Source organism: Canis aureus, chromosome 25 (assembly GCF_053574225.1).
Source record: "Canis aureus isolate CA01 chromosome 25, VMU_Caureus_v.1.0, whole genome shotgun sequence".
Classification (NCBI taxonomy): domain Eukaryota; kingdom Metazoa; phylum Chordata; class Mammalia; order Carnivora; family Canidae; genus Canis; species Canis aureus.
Window position 1 is genome coordinate 8,953,160 of NC_135635.1, and position 17,163 is coordinate 8,970,322.

At 38.5% G+C, this 17,163-nt stretch overlaps 1 long non-coding RNA gene across 1 annotated transcript in view; it reads left to right on the top strand.

Moving 5' to 3' along the window:
* The window catches only part of LOC144297593 (uncharacterized), a 77,387-nt gene extending 70,365 nt beyond the window's left edge, over positions 1-7,022 (top strand). Inside the window, exons 2-3 of the long non-coding RNA XR_013364558.1 lie at positions 1,072-1,173; positions 6,738-7,022. This is a non-coding gene — a long non-coding RNA (uncharacterized LOC144297593). The remainder of the gene's footprint in view (positions 1-1,071; positions 1,174-6,737) is intronic.
* The last annotated feature ends 10,141 nt before the right edge of the window (positions 7,023-17,163 follow it).

The window sequence follows — 17,163 nt, forward strand, 5'->3', positions numbered from 1 at the left end:
CTCGGGAACTTCCCAGACAGGCCAGAACATCACAAGCAAGTTCTACTTTTTTCTTTCTGTTCCAAGGGAGGAACCAGTAAGTAGGTATTTTCCAACCTCAGTGCACTGGGGAGGAAATGGGGTGAGGATGGACAGAAACACAGGAAATTTCCTACCCTTTCTTTGTTAGTCATTCACTTATTTGTTACAACTTTTTAACTGGTTTCTAGAATTCTCACAAAGCTACTCTTGCCTGTAAGTTGTCATATATTTGGTGTTTCTGTGGGAGAGTGGGGTGGAGATTTTACTAGTCTGCCATCTGGCTGATGTCACTCTTCTGTATAAGTTTTCTGATGTAAGAAACCTTATATCTTTTTGGAAATATGTCGTAAAAATTTGAATGAAATAAATCCACATTATTTAAGAGAGAAACAAATTACACAATATTAATATATTTGTGCCTCAAAGAATTGAGTAGAAGAAACTAAGATTTTTTTGAGAGATTAGTGCTCAGAATAAGTGCAAATAAGTGCTAAAGGAGCAGTGAATGGCAGTGATTTAAATAGCTATAGACCTGGGGGACCAGAAGTTTCAAAAGGATCTCCAAATAACCTTTAATTAAACAGAAAGTAATAAGGTAATATTTAGCGACTGAGTTCTAACACATGGAGATTAAAGTACTTAATTGGTGCTTAAGAGTTTTTATTTTTTGCAAAGTAGGTTTTTCGTCAGTTAGGAGAATGTTCATTTGCAAGACAAAGAATATTGTCTATCCACGATTTAATTTATTTAGTTACTTTTTCTCATATAGAAAATCTAGAGAGAAAGATTCAGGCATTGGTTCAGCAGCTCAGTAATGCCAGAATGTGTGTGGGCATTCTTCTGGCCTTACCCTCATGGTTGCAGATTGGTTCCTGCTGCCCCATATTCAAAGCAGAAAGAAGAGAAAAGTTGGTTCCAATTATCAGACTCTATCAGGAAAGCACTGGGAGACTTCAAATTACAGCTCACTGGCCATAATATGGTCACATGGCTTCTTTGCTACCAGGAGCCTGAGAAATTGAGTCTTCTATTTTTCACCCTGTGCTGTAGAAAGTGGCAAGAAAGAAGCTGGATGGGAATGGCTATTGGATAAGCAGAGCGAGCAGTGTTTCCCCAGGTGATTCAGTAAGGAAAATCCTACTTGGTTCTCAGGTAAGTAAGCAAGAAATTCTATGCCTTTGTTTAGTTATGGACTTCCATGGTCTCCAGAGTAGTATTCTGATGGAGTGCTGCATGTACAAAGTGTATTCCTCAGGGTCTATTTTAAAATAAGATTTTGTCTTTTGGAACAAATGATTTTGTATTTCTCACCCTGTTAACAATTTTAATAATATTTGACCTTTTTATTAACTTATTCAGACAACACTTATTAGGCATCATCTATGTGATAGTAATTAGAGTAGATATTGATAATTCAGAGATGAATAAGATCCTTTGCCTCAAGTAGTTCATTGTCTTGAAGTTAAATGCTTTGAGGTAAACAATTATATATATGTACAATTATAATTTATTTACTAAAAAAAGCATTGATATGCATATATGGTGATATGTACATCCAGCTCTGATGAAGTACATGTTCTTAGTCTGCAGACAATCTTTTGAGTTTATAGGTTTTGCCAGGAGATCCAGGCAAATCAGTTTAGAGATGACTAGCAGTTCATTAACCAAATATCGCTTAGCAATGATACTACCTTTCTTTAATCTTTGAATTGTCCCTGAAGTCATTGAAGCCTATAGGTCTTTTATATTTACCCAACCTGATGATAATACAGTGGTTTGAATTTAGGTACCAGTGCTTTGCTTGAAAACTAAGAATGTCAAAAAAAAAAAAAAAAAAAAAAAAAAAAGGAAAAGAAAGAAAAAAGAAAACTAAGAATGTTATTGGCATTTGATTTTATGTCTAAAAAAGAACTGTTGAGTTACTGTGTCTGGTTCATTTGATGTTCCTGGGCCTTGAGTAAGAATAAGAATATGAATCAGAACTGCACCTGGCAGCCTGAGGCATTCCATTGTAGGGCCACTGAGATCTGCTGTTCCTAACCAGACAACGCAGAACGATTCCCCCTTCACTTCTGCTTCAGGAGCTCACAACTGCCCAGAATCATAAGAAACTTTAATACCTCTTGGCTAGGAATCTTCTCCCCTTTTCCTCATTGGATTACATGAGACCAGGACATGGCATTAAAGCTTGCTTTTCTTTACCTATAGTTTCTGATTCTGACTCCTTGTGCAAAATTCTCTCATTTAGGAAACAGCCAAATACTGTGGCTGTAAAGTCTGTGAGCTAAGAATGGACTTTACATTTTTAATTGGTTGAAAAACACAAAAGGAGGACTTTCTCATGACATGTGAAAATTACATGAAAATCGAAACTTAATATCCGCAAATCCACTTTTATTGAAACACGGGATGTTCATTTGTTAACACGCCCTCTGTAGCTGGTTTTGTACATGCAGTGACTGGGTTGGATAGTTGCAACAGAGACCAGATTATCTACAAAACCTAAAGTACTCATTGCCTTGTCCCTTTACGGAAAAATGTTGCCAACCAACCTCATATTTAGAAGAAAAATGACCACCTCTGGGTGCCTTAATTGGAGCCCTCCGAGCTGTCACTCAAACAATCTCATATGAAGTAACACTAGCAATTATCTATAATCACACTAATCTATAATCACATTAATCTACTGCACTAAACAGACTGAGATTGTCAATCACCTTCCAGTATACTGAGGTGTAGGGGCATTGGCGCCATGGCACAGAAGTGGTGGTCAGGCATTTTTTGCAGCAGAACTCTTTTCTTCAAGTAATTTTATTAGTTGATTTGTTCAATGTGAATATGTATTCATATATGTGTAACATATATATTTTATACACGTAAAAATATGTTATATGTTTACAAAAATAATATGAATACATATATTCTGGATTGGTCTCTAAGTTCCCTAAGGTGGTCTCTAAAGTTCCATGGCTCCAGCTTTGCCCCTGAAGTCTCAGCATTTATACTCTTGGTTAGAAGGACTCTGTCATTGCTAGGAGGAGCTCCACATGACCCAGGAGTTTCACGGTTCCCCCCTCCCTTCGTAAATGGTGCTGATAATCTCTACAAACCAAAAATCTACATGTCAACCATGACAATCTTTCCTTTCCTTTATCCCCACCTTCAATTTACCACCAAGCTCAGTTCTAGCTCCTAACTATCTTGCCTGAGTGTCCTTATGTTTCACTTTGCACCACCACCTCCCTATCCAACAGTACTGGCACTTGGGCTCCAGGAAAAGCCATCCAGTGATGTCCTTCTTCACTTTCACTTCATTGAAATTATTCTCTATAAAGCAGCCAGAGCAGGCTTTTAGAAACATAGATTTGGTGAGAGATTCCCCAGTTTCAAACCCTTCACTGTCTTCCCATTGACTGCCTCTCAAGCCCATCTCTTACTTCTGTCTGCCTAGAACCCAACCATACTGGTTTCCTCTTATTTCCTTTATAGAGTAGCAGTCTGTTCAACCTCAGGGTCTCCCCACCTGCTATTCCTTATCCTCTTACCCCCTCTGCCCACTATTCCTTTTTATTCTTTAATTCTTGGTTTTTGTTCATAAAATGAAATGCTGAGTATTTATCATAATTCAGATACTGTGTTAATTGCTCAGAATATAGATAATTAGAAGACATAATCCTGTCCAACAGACCTTATAATCTAAGAAGGGATACTGGCATTAAACATTTCTCAAAAAATTACTGTTGTGATAAGTGATAAACTGGAATGCAGGAAGATTGCAGGTAATAAAACAGGGGTATTGATCTCATCTTGGAAACACAGGGAAAACTTTGTGGATGTAATATTTAAGCTGGCCCTCATAGGATGAACAATAATTCTTTAGGTAAGATAAGAAAATTCCAAGCCAAGGAAAAAAGCATGTACAAAGGTCCTGAGGCTAAAAAGAATCAAAAAAGGTCTAGTTCCAGAATGTGAAGAATAAGAGACTCTTTGACTTAGAATAAGCTGAAAATAAATGGATGGGCCAGATCATGTAGTCTTGTAGGCCCTGTTAAGTATTTTGGCCATTAACAAATTTAGGTTTAAGTGTCTTTTTCTCCAGGAAGCTTTCCTTCGTTTCCCATACTGAGTGAGGCAACCAGCCCTCCCACCCCCTGCTCTGATATCACACACACATTTTCCATAGTCTCTGTTCTTTGCTGGCCTTCCTTATTACCTCATCTGTTTTCCCTGCTAGTCTGAGAGCTCCATGAGGGTAAGAACTTTGTCTCCTTCACTGCTGTGCCTCTGTGCCTAGCACAGTGCTTGGAATACAGTAAGAGTTCAATATATGTGTGTTAAATAGGTTAATGCCCCTCCTTTTCTGTCACTGTCTAATCACTGGCTCTCCTAGTGCCAGTGCCACATCCCAGAAGTGTGGATGTCACCACATTTTCTCGCAATGGCCCTATTAATGTATCATTCTCCTTGATCATTGGGATAGCCTCTGCCCTGTTCTCTTGACTTCTGATCTCTTGCTTCTCCATACCACCCTTCTTGCTGTTGCCTGGAATCCTATCCTAAAGTAAAATTTGGATCATGTCTTTTTAAAAAATGTTTTTTATCCTCACATATCCTCCATCACTTCTCAATGTCCATGGAATAAACTTTAAACTCCTTTGTCGCTGTCCTAGATCATCCATGAATTGCCCCGACCTTTCTTCTAGTTTTATCTATCATCAGTTCATGTATTCCGACCTCCAATCATAGCAGACTTCCCCAGCATGTCAGATGCTCAGATATGCCCCACTTTGGTTGTTGTGCCAAGCAGGAATGCGCTTCTCTTTCTTCCCTGCCTGTCGATGTCTGGCTCATCTTTTGCAGCCCAGAAGAATCCCAGCATTCAGTCCTTTGTACTCTTTCCATATCTCAGCCGTTCCCAAAGTATGGTCCCTGACCAGCAGCAAACTTGTTAGATAGAAAAATTCTCAGGTTTCTTCACAGAAGTACTGAAAACCTGAAATGGTGGTGGGGATGGGGGTGGGGAACGACAAGCTGTGGTTGAACAAACCTCCTAGGTGATTGTAAAGCACACTAACATTTGCCCTAGCACATTGTTGTATTTTTAGTTTAGGATTTTAGAGTGCATTAAGTTCTGGTTAATTTTTTTTTCTGGTTAATTATTTACCTGTCAGTATCCCTTATTAGAATATAAGTGGCCTGAAGGCAAGAACCAGATTGTATCCCTTTTATCTCCACCACAGTGAAATAAAATGGCAATGAAATACAGGGTAGTTATGGATAGTTGATGCTGCTCCTTTTATTCCTAATACAATTTAAGGTTTCCTCTGCAAATAAATTTCTTTGGAAAGAAAGAGATAAATTATATTACATATTTTATTACATTACACTATACTGTTTTTCATCACATACATGCATATATTTGTATGTATCTATTTATCTCTATCTATATGTATATATCACTATAGTAATTAATTCACCTGCAACATTCTTAATGATGAATCCTGGACTTGAATCTTAGGAACCTGATAAGAAAGTTTTCTAAGGGGAGATTGACTTGTCTTGCCTAGTTAGGATTTAGGATTTTTAGCACTGCTTCTCAGACCTTAACATAAATATGAATCACCTGGGATCTTTTTATTTTTTTAAATTTTATTTATTTATTTATTTATTTATTCGTAAGAGACACAGAGAGAGAGGCAGACTCCATGCAAGGAACCCGATGCTGGACTCGATCCCAGGACTCCAGGATCATGCTCCGGGCCAAAGGCAGGGGCCAAACCTTTAAGCCACCCAGGGATCCCACCTGGGATCTTTTTAAACTGAAATTTCCTGGGCAGTCCAGGTGACTCAGCGGTTTAGCGCCGCCTTCAGCCCAGGGCCTGATACTGGGGACCTGGGATCGAGTCCCATGTCGGGCTCCTTGCATGGAGCCTGCTTATGTCTCTGCCTCTCTCTCTGTCTCTCATAAATAAAAATGTTAAACTGAAGTTTCCTGATTCAGTTGGTCTATGGATAGGCCCAAGGGTCTGCATTTCTCAAAAGCTCCCAGGTGATGGTGGTCTGAGTTAGCCCAGAGGAAATTTTACAAATGACCTATGTTCTTGCAAATTAGCTGTGTAGCTTTTTCTCACACAAGGAGATTTGGCGTGAGTACAACTTCTTTTTGGTATTTTTATTCATGTATGGGTCAAAGGTGATAGCCAATGGTTCTCAACCCTGGCTATGCTTTTGAATCACCTGGAGGTACTTTTAAAAAATACCAGTGCCAGGATCTGAGAGTTGAATTTAATGAACCACAGCCTTAGGCAATGAAGTAAAACAGGTGCATAATTTGCTGTTATGTTCTACACAGCAGATCTATGACAAGTCTGCCCTTGAGAAGTTTTTCGTCTAAATGATAAGATGGAACAATGCATATTAACAAGGACTTAACATTAAAAGTATTAAAAGGAAAAACAAAAAGCAAATCTTGTTCTTGATATAAAATGACAGACTACCTGCTTTGCAGGATGGAAAATGAAGAGTAGGCCTGCTAATATGTGTAACTTTCTCTGGAAATGTTCCTAAGGAAATCATTTGGAAGAATAGAAATCTTGCTTACTTGCTTGGATGATGAGGTTAGACCATCATTATTTGTGTATATGGCACATTTGAAGATATTACAGCTGACATATATCAGATTATGTTCCAATTCTTTATCTCATTCCTTGTTATAGAATTACGAGACATCTATGCTCTTGCTGTGTTGACTTTGCAATGCCTCCCACAAGAGCAGGAACAGCATATTTTCTTGTCTCATTGATTTTGGGCTGGACCACTGGAATGTCACAATGCAGCGACTTTTAATGTTCTTGAGTGATTTTGCTCCACTTCTTGTACTGCAGCCACTTCACAATACGATCACACCTAGGATAACAGACGTTCTGACTCACCCCCAGAAGGTTGGGGTGCAGCTCATTTTTAAATATTAAACACAGGTAATTCACTGATCTCTCCAGTTAAGGGACTAGAAAGTTAAACAGATAACATAGATGCATTTTCTCCAATACATCTAAGTTCTCTTAATTTCACATCTGAAATACACTTTATTGAATGATTTCTGTCATCATGGTTTAATTGCAGAATAGACACAGTGGCTGCTGTTTTATAAAGTCAAAGTATTCAGTTTGGAAACTTTGAGAATGTGGTATTTTCTCTCTTTTTTTAAAGTTGTTTCTTTTTTTCAGATGACATGATAGTTGGTTAGTTATGGGTTTTTGTTTTTTTTTTTCCTTACTTAGTTGGAAATTGAAAGAAACCTTTTCTGTGTTCCTAATTTTGGTAGAATCCAGGAGTAGGTGCAGAATTTTCTTGGCATACAAATCCAAAAGCTAGGAAACCACCTTTATAATCCATTAACTTCACCCAGTGTAGATAAATCAGATTTAGAAGAAGATGAATATTAGCTGCGGATCAAATGAACTGTTGTCAAAGGTCTTTCCCAGTGGCTGATAGGATAAGCAAAACATGCCCTAGAAGGACACCCATAGTAATTAGGTGTTAAACCATAGCACCGTATTTTGCCATCAGTTTTTGTTTTGCTTGTTTTTTGACCTTATCTTAAATTGGTGAGGCTTCGCTGCAGAAATCAAGGATGGTTAAAATAAATTTTAGCTGAGCAAATATAGTGTTTACACCAAACCACACCTAATCATATAAAAATGTCAAAATCACTCTTCCTAATAGTGTTACGAGGTGTTCTAAAATGATAAGCTGTTAATTTCTCTTTCTGGCATTTCTAGCCCGACTGTCAAAATAATGGTAATATCACCTGATATATTTTCAATATTAAAAAAAGATTGGCAATATCTTTATAAATATGCAGTACCGCAGAATGGAGACAAACTGTACCTGTTGGCTATGAATAGACTCCCCCAATCACTGTTTGGAGGGGCATTCACGCCCCCAAATCCATGAGGCAGCTGTGGCGAGGCACAAACACCCTGCGCAGGAAGAGGCAAGACCCGGCTCCTTGGACAAGGTCATTTAATCTCTCTGAGCCTCAATTTATCTACAGAAGGAAGGATTTCGATGATGTAGCTTTTAAGGACTGTACCGGATATGAAATTCTATAATATTCTTGTATTCATATAATAACATTTCCAAATGAAGAGGAAAAAATGAGGTTAGCCTGGCCAAGTTAGTCAACACTTTCTTAGTAAGGCAGTGTTTTTGCAGATGAGGAAACAGAGCCATCGAAACATTCATTAACTTGTCCCCAAATCACACAAAACTTTATACTTGGTCTTTTGAATCCAATTTACCGTCTATGTAGGTCTATTTTTCCAAAAGAGCAGCTTCAAAAAAATTCCTGTTATCCATATTTTACTTTAGGGTATGTTATATCTATGGTTACTAAGTGGATTGTTAGACCCTGGACATTTTCTGATTTATAATTAAAATAAACTATTTCTAAATACTAAGTGCCCTGACTTTAAAGAGTCTTTACATTTTCCCTTTAAAAGATAAACAAAAACCAATTCAATAAGCTAAAAAAACTACTTGGATTTTTTTCCCTCCAATTATTACATGTGCATGTATGTATGTATCTGTCACGGGGAGGAAGAGGCTATATAATTTTGTTTTCTCCCATCACTTTTTACACCCATTCATTATAATCTAGGAATTACCTGATTATCTATAAAATGTTGCTCAGATGGAACCCAGCTACCCTCAGTTTTCAGATAAGGAGATTGAAGAAGCACAGAGGTGTTAATTGACTTTCTCAAGGTCACACCGAACTTTACAATCAAGGCTGGGATTAGAGTCTAAATTTCCTGACCCAGCTGCTTTTCTCGCATTAGGCTGTTGTTCTTTCACAGAGGGTTTAGATCACTTTCCACCCTTGCAGGCAGGATTTGGGGACTCTCATGAAATGCTTCTTTAACAACCACAGCATCCATGGGCACAGGTGACATTCCCAGGTAACAGACGATGGGTTTTGAACAGGAGATCAGGGAATTTACAGCATAAATTCACAGGAAAATAAACAAGTGTGAGGACAGACTGGACTTTTAACAGTCAAGCCAGGGCTTTCACACTGGGATTCCATTTTTTTCCCCTTGGCTCATCACTCCACTTCCACCAAGCATTTGGTTTTAATCTGGTGCTGTCCCTGGGACTAATATCCAACAGCCTAAGATCTTGTTTTCTCTGTTTGGAATTTTTTTTTTTTTTTTTTTTTTTTGCCTAGTAAAGCAGATTTCAGTGTATTTTATAAGAACTCCATCGATGGTACTGCTTAAATAGTATTCAAACAAGTTTCCTCAACCCTGATTAGAATATTGTTTTATTACACTGCACATTTCCTAAATCTCCCACTAATTAAACATATATTGTACCTCATTATTACCCACGAACAACTATCTGTACTCAAGATTTATGGTTGTGTACTGTGGTGGTTGATGACTGTATCAGCATTTCAATTTCAAACGCATTTTAGAGGTTTAGAGCTTATCTGGAAAATTAATTGCAGCCGAAAACCTGGCACAGCCTGTTCTTAAGCAGACCAGCCTGGGGCCCTGCTGCTCTCGGCTCCTTTTTTCTGGAACAGCTGCCAGGGGAGTGGAGTGAGGAGTGGAAGAGGGGAGTAGGAGGAGAGTGGATGGGGGGGAGCAGAGTGCTGCTCTTCTCAGACCTTTCCACCAATCGCTGGAGTCTGGAGGGGAAATGAAAACTCTTCTCTGCTTAATGATCACAGTAAGTGGACGGAAGCCTGAGTTCCCAGCACTGCATTAGCAAGCCAGCCAGGTGTTGGCCGCTGTCAACGCTGGCAGCTTTTTCCCTTTGTTTATTTTTTAAGCAAAGATTTCAGAGTTTTGTGAGTGGTTTTTTGTTTTTTTTTGTTGTTGTTGTGTTTTTTTTTTTTTTTGGTTGGTTTTTAGTTGATCTCAGCTGTAGGGTTTCAAGATTCGGATGTGTTTGTTGGCTTACAAGCAGATAGATGACCCTTGAAGGCAACTGAAGTCCCCCCCACCCCCAGTTTTGTTCCTCATCTTTTTCAAAGGCAGGGCAGGGAACCATAAAAGACAGCTACTCTGGCTAGTGGCCTTGCAGCCCACGTATTCAGCATTTTGCTTTGTGTCTTTAATTGTAATCTGCTTAGCAGCATAAAAGAGCAGTTTTCCAAGGAAGAAAACAGTTTACCTTTCCCCCCCCTTTCCTTCTTTTTTTACTAACTTATCAGGAAGGTCCTGGTAATAGATTAGGAATTCTTTTAGTTTATCGTGAAGACCGAAAAGCAAAAATTCCCTGTTGAATTCAGGAGCCATTTGGTTGCAAAGAGCAGAAACCAATGAACATCACGTTAAGTAAATGGAATGTAAGAACTGGAAGTGTAGCTGAATATTATGAGGGGTTGGAATTATAAACTGGGAAGTCCTCGGGAACCAAGATTGCCATTCTTTGCCATCTCTCTCTTGCCTGTGCTTAGCTTCTTTTTCTTGCCACAGTGTATTTCATTTCTACCTCTTTCGAGACATCTGCTTTACCCTCTGCTTTTTTTTTTTTTTTTTTTTTTTTACCGTGACCTGGTTCTGTGTGTGTGCTCATGCACACAGTCCCCAAACTCCCAGCCTTAAGGGTGTACATGACTCTCCAGCTCGGATGTCTACCACTAATTACTACAGTTCTGCTATCTTGGTATAAATGAAAGGAGAGGCTCTAATTGACTCCACTTGGGTCAGATGTCCATCCCATGCCTAATCAGTTTGGATGGGTGCGATGGCACATGACCACTAAATACATTACTGACTTTTGCAGAGTCTATGAAAGCAGCCTTGCCAAGAAAGAGGTGTTGACCGGTCACCTAGTCACCCATCCTAATTGTGAGATAGTAGGATCCAATATTATACACACACACTCTGGAAGTGGTTCAATGGCAAGCAAGTGGTATCACATGTGGAAAAACAGCTAATAGAAAATAATTCATTGGTTTCTAAGCATTAGAGGGCATATGTACCCTTGGGATACCTATTAAAAATGCCAATGCCACAGCTCCCTCCGGAGATTTGATTAAGTGGGGTAGCAAGCAGGAACCCATACTTTCTAATAAGCTCTTTGAGTGAGTACAATGAAAGTGGTTCACATGCCTCATTGTGAGAAGCCCTGGTTTCTTAGCTGATGCTTAACATTCAGGTGTAACAGGTGATTAGAGGTGAAGAATTTTTTTTTTTTTTAAGAATTTCTTTGATGATACTTAGTTATGGTAATGTACAAAGACACTTGACTTCCCCCATAGTGACTGCACCAGGTTAGGTAGTGAGAATGAATTGTGTCCTATATGTGAGCTTCGACTGATGCAGTGATAGGTGTGTATCAACAGTTCAGGAGCCTATTTAGAGAAACCCCAAATGCTTTCATTTTACTAAGTGTAGTTGCTGTCTGAAAAATAAAAGGTAAGTTAATTATGAAATAACATGGTCATATTAATAATGCCATAATAGTCAGCTCTACAGTGAAACATGCCAGAGTTGATTACATTAGCTTGCCTGGGAGAATTGATACTAAACTGTCAGGAGTGACATAAAAGAACTTGCAGTGCCATTATTTCGACCTCACAGGATCATCATCAGAGAGGATAATTTAATTTCTTTCCTTCTTGTTTCCAGGGTTTCATACCTTCCTGAAAATGCTGATTTTTAAAGAGCACAGATTTAAAATTTTTCCCATCCAAGTTAAAAATATACTCTACATTTGCAAGTTTGATGTTTTCATGTGTGCTTAAGAATGGTTTCAGGTTAGCTCATTGGGCCAGATATCCACCTTACAACACCCAGGATTCAACATGTTTTACTGGATGGAAAAAACAAAGCAGTTGAGGAAGAACAAAATTAAAAAGAAATTAAGATATGAGCTTTGTACAGCCAAGTACATCATCTTCTTTCCACATGAAGCACAGAGGGTGGTTTTTCCAGGCGCACACAGGAGCGTGGCACCTGTGTTCATTTAAATGATTACGCATTCAACAAAATTTGAATGTGTGATGTGCAATCATTTGAATCACTCATTATACATTAAAATAAACTGACACAAATACAACTCGTTCTCTGCTGCTTTTGAGAAACTAAGTAAATTAAAGAACGAAATGAAGGTTGAATTCTAGGCTGAAGATTTGACACACAATTGAGTCAGAAAATTCAGAATTCATGGTTTTTGACTGTGATCAGATAACTCTGAGTGCTAGTGCACAATTAGAAAAGCAGCAAGAGGAAGAACAGTTGTCTGTTGCTTCCAGGTGTCCTGGACCACCACACCTACGGCTCCCAGACCACTTCTCAGTGTGCTTTGGACACTAGCTCAGAGGACCACATAGCACAAAAGGAAAGAGCAGGGGAAAACAGTTAAATTAAAAAAAAAAGTGGAAAGAATGTAGTCCTCCTACAAAGTACCAGTGTTTTTCCCAGCTCTCCCATTGTGATTGTTCAGGATCACCATCTCTTCTTTTTTATGGCTAATGATTTTTACACCTGACTTGAATGGGGCTTCTGACACTACCATTCCACTGAAACTGTGTCTTCAAGGTTTATCACTTTGACAAATCCAAATTTCCTTCTTTCTTACCTTTCTTGGCCTGTCAGCATTTGAAATGGATGACCCCCTGCGTCCCACCTGAAACATCTCTTGCCTTCCATAATAGCACACAGTTGTAGATTTCCTCACTCATGATAGTTCCTTCTGAGCCTTTTCCTCCTCCAGTCAATGTTCAAATGATTGACAAGTGCCGGAGCTTGGTTTAGGATCACCTTATTTCTCTCTCTAGGAGATTACATCCAGTCTTACGTATGCATGCCGATGAATCCAAACTTACATATCTAGGTCTAAAAGCATTGTGAACTCCACCGTTATATATTCAATGCTTACTTGATATCTTGAAGTCAAGGCTTAGAAGTCCTATTAAAATCTGAAATTTAAACGTGATGAAAACAGAACTCTTAAATTTATATCTACCTCTCCTAAACCATATCATCTCCGTCTACCTAATTGCTCAGGCAAAAAATGAGTTATTCTTAATTCCTGTTTTCCCCTCTCTTCACTGCACATTCAATTCATTAGGAATTCCATTCAAGACTACACTCAAATGTTTCCCAATCCATTGGGCTCCATTATCCTTCACCCTGATGACTATTACAGATAACAGGTTTCTCTCCTAATTGTAGTCAATGTTCTTCCCCTCCAGTTTCCTTTGTCTTTACTGATAGCACCCTTGTCAGTCACCATCATATTTTTCCTGGCTAGTATAATTACCATTTAATTGACCTAACTCTGCAACCAAAGAGGTCCTCTAGAAAATGCAAATAAATATTGACATTTTCAATATAGCTTCCTACTACATTTAGAATAAAATTTGGGTTTATCATGGCATATAAAGCCTTAAGAGATCTATTTCTGAATTCCATGACCATATTTTCTATAATTCTTTTTTTTAATAATTCTTGATTTCACAGAATGTTCTTTTAAAAACTTAAATCAGACTTTGTCATTTCCCAGATTAAAAACCTTCAAAGTTTAGTAATCCTTACTACATCGTACAATGTTATGTCTGATAAGAATAGTTTGGGCTCCGAGTAACAGAAAAACTAATTAATGATGTGTTAAACAAAAAGGGATTAATTTTTCTCAAAGAATAAATCCTGAGTAGGTAGTTGGTATTGGTGTAGCTGTTTAATGATTCCATGAAGTAATCAGGTTCTTTCTTTTTTTTCTCTCCCATCCTAATTATGTTGAGTATGTTGGTGTTTGACCTTATGCCTCATGGTCCCATAATGGTTTTTAAAGTTTCAGACATCACATCTGTATCACCCATGGTCAAGGTAAGAAAAAGGTAGAAGAGATAGGAGCTGTAATAATAAACTCACTCCTGCTCCAGGGCCTTTGCACTTACCATTTCTCCAGCTACAATGAGTTTTCCCCAGATTTTCATATGGTTTGCTCCTTAATAGTTAAGATCACAATACAAATATCTGAGATATTTGTGACCTTAACTATTAAGGTCACAATACAAATATCTCAGAAGAGTTGCTAATCCAAAGTAGTTTACTAAACTATTTGTTTTTCTTATTAAAATCTATATTTGTTTTCTAGGGCTGCTGTAACGAAGTATCAAAGACCGAGTCCCTTAATGTCTCCCTTCAAGCTGCTGTCACAAAAATACCATAGACTGGGTGGTGTATGTTACCAAAATTTATTTCTCACAATTCTGGTAGCTAGAAAATCCAATATCAAGGTGTCCATAGATTCGATTTCTGGTGAGAGCCCTCTTCCTGGTTTGCAGATAGGGACCTCCTTGTTGTGTGCTCACAAGGAGGGGAGAGAGAAAGGAAGCAAATTCATTTGCTTCTCTTCTTATAAGGGCACTAATCTTACCATGGAGGCTTTACTCTTAGGGCCTAATTATCTCCCAAAGGCCCCATCTCCAAATACCATCACACTGGGGACTAGGGTTTCAACATAGAATTTGGGATACATACTCACTCCACAGCACTCAAACAATAGAAATTTATTGTCTCATTGTTCTAAAAACTGGAAGTCCAAGGTCAGAGTGCCAGTGGGGTTGGTTCCTTCTGAGGGCTGGAGGTGAAAGAGCGACTCCAGGTCTCTCTCTTTGGCTTGTGAATGGCCATTTTCTCCTTGTGTCTTCTCCACATTGTCTTCCCTTTGTAAGTGTCTGTATCAAAATTTCTTCTTCTTATAAGGACACCAGTCAGATTAGATTAGAGTCCACCCTAATGAACTCTTTTTAGTGTGATTACCACTGTAAAAAATTACCTAGCTCCAAATAAGGTCTATGTTCTGAGGGATTGGGGGTTAATAGTTCAACATATGGATATGGGGAGAAGGCACAATTCAGTCCATAACAAACTCAGTAAATACGTGCTGAATGAATGGGTGGACTTGAATCACAGCCACCATTTACTGAATGCTTACAATGGGTCAAGTGCTACATGGAGCGCTTTACCCCATCTCCTTCAGTTCTCACAACAATCTAGTGATGAAGATCCTACATGTATTCTCTTTTAGAAATAGGAAAAACATAGCTAGAGATATAGGGAGTAAAAGGGCAATCTAGTGGAGGCCAGCAAGAAAATAAAGGCTGGGATGTCTTTAGCAAAATAGTGAGGAAATTTTCTTTGAGACATCTTCATTATCTTTGGCCACATTGGATCATGATTAGAAAAGAAGATTGAAATAGTGAGTTTAGGCAAGGGTCAGCAAACTGGTTTCTGTGAAATACATATTTGAGGCTTCCAAGTCACATGGTTTCTGTCACAACTTCTCTGTCATTGTATGAAGCAACCATAGATAATACATGGACAGATGGCTGTGGTTGTGTTCTAATAAAACTTTATTTTTAAAAGCCAGTGGCTAGCCAGATTTGGCCTATGGCCCATAGTTTCCCAAAGCCTCAGTTAAAGAAATTTTTACTTTGATTTTCTTTCCTTTTATTTTCCTAAAAGTAAATTAATTTTATGAATTCAGAAAAGCTGTACTGACTCGCATCTTTGTAAATGCCCAGCATTTACTTCCCTCTTTAGAAAGAGTTGTCCTAAACCCTTCAACACTCGGGAGATACTCAAAGTCTACAGCTGTCCTCTAGAATGCTCTCTCCCCTGGGAAATTTTTTGCCATATCCTGTTAGAGTATGAACTTATTTCCACAGTGATGGTGGTAGAGAGCTGTGGGGACAGAGGAGAAGTCAAAGGGACAGAGATACTAAAGCTAGCCATCCGGACTTTCATTCCTGGCTGAGGAATGGACAAACTGGCTTCAGTGCCTAATATACTTCAATTCTCCACGAGTTGTTTTCTTTCCTGAAGAGATCAGAAAACAAACATTTATCTGAGGATGTAGTCCTTATTAAACCTTGGAGGTGGTCTAGATAAATATACTTGATAAAGAGGGGTGCTAAGGAATTCTTCTCTGTTGTCTGAGTGTTTATGTATTTTTAACTTGTGAGTCCCTGTGCCTCTTGTCAGCCTTTGAGTTTCTTGTATTTTCTCCTGATTATAGACCTTAAGGACGCAGCATGGTGGGGTTTTTTTCTTTTCTCCCATCTACCCTACTTCCCTGTAGTCCACAAAGTTCTTTTTTCAAGTCTACACACTGAGCAAGATGGAGTTTCTATCTGCCCCACAATCCACCCCCCGGTAGCATTTTATACTGTCCTCGTGAGCCCATGTCCATTGCACTTTAAGCAGCTTACTTTTTTTTTTTTTTTTTTTTTTAAAGCAGCTTACTTCTAAAGCAACCTAGGAAACAAGACCTAACAGAAGTAATTAAGGGAGTTTATATAGATAATATAAAAATCATACAATAGTGGACCCTGATCTAAGACTTCTCTATGTTTTCATTTAAGGAAAAAAAAAAATCTTATTTTTTTTTTATTACTGCAGTCATATGTGGTAATGTGTTAGACTAAATATTCTGAAAATCCTTCCAATACAAAAATCTTGGGAATGATGGATTAATATATCAAACATCTTTTAAACACATAGCTGAAATGATAAGAATATTAGAAAAATCTCCAGGGGCCAAGAACAAAGAGGGAGCTGGAAATATGTGTGGTTCATCCTGAAGTTCTCTTCCTGCAGCACTGACTTCCCAGGGAGCATCTGTCAGTTCTAATAATCAACAGGCTTTCATTTTAATGGTTGAACAGTAGATGCAGGATGAGGTTTTAGAGCATTCAGGATGGGGAATTGGAACTTAGAGATCCCTCTACAGCCAGGACCTCAGAAATGCATTCTGAAGGAAGGAATGAACTAGAAAAAAAAAAAAAAAAATCCACCTGCTGGCAAAGAGAATTGAAAATGATACTTGCTTACCATGGCCTAACCTCTAGCTTGGAAAAAATGTAATCAAGGCCTTCCCACGTGTAGGTTTAGGATTTGAATTTTATATCGACTGAAAATCTAGGAAATCCCAGTCTGAGGAATTAAAGTGGTTTTTGTTTGACGGGATCCCAGGACACGTGGCAAAAGCAAATGCACGTTCCCCATGGAGGCTTGTCTCCTTACTCAGGCTCTGCAGGATTCTACAGATTAACCCCCATATAAGATTTCGCAATTCAAAATTTCAAAACACATAGGAAATGGACTGTTACGT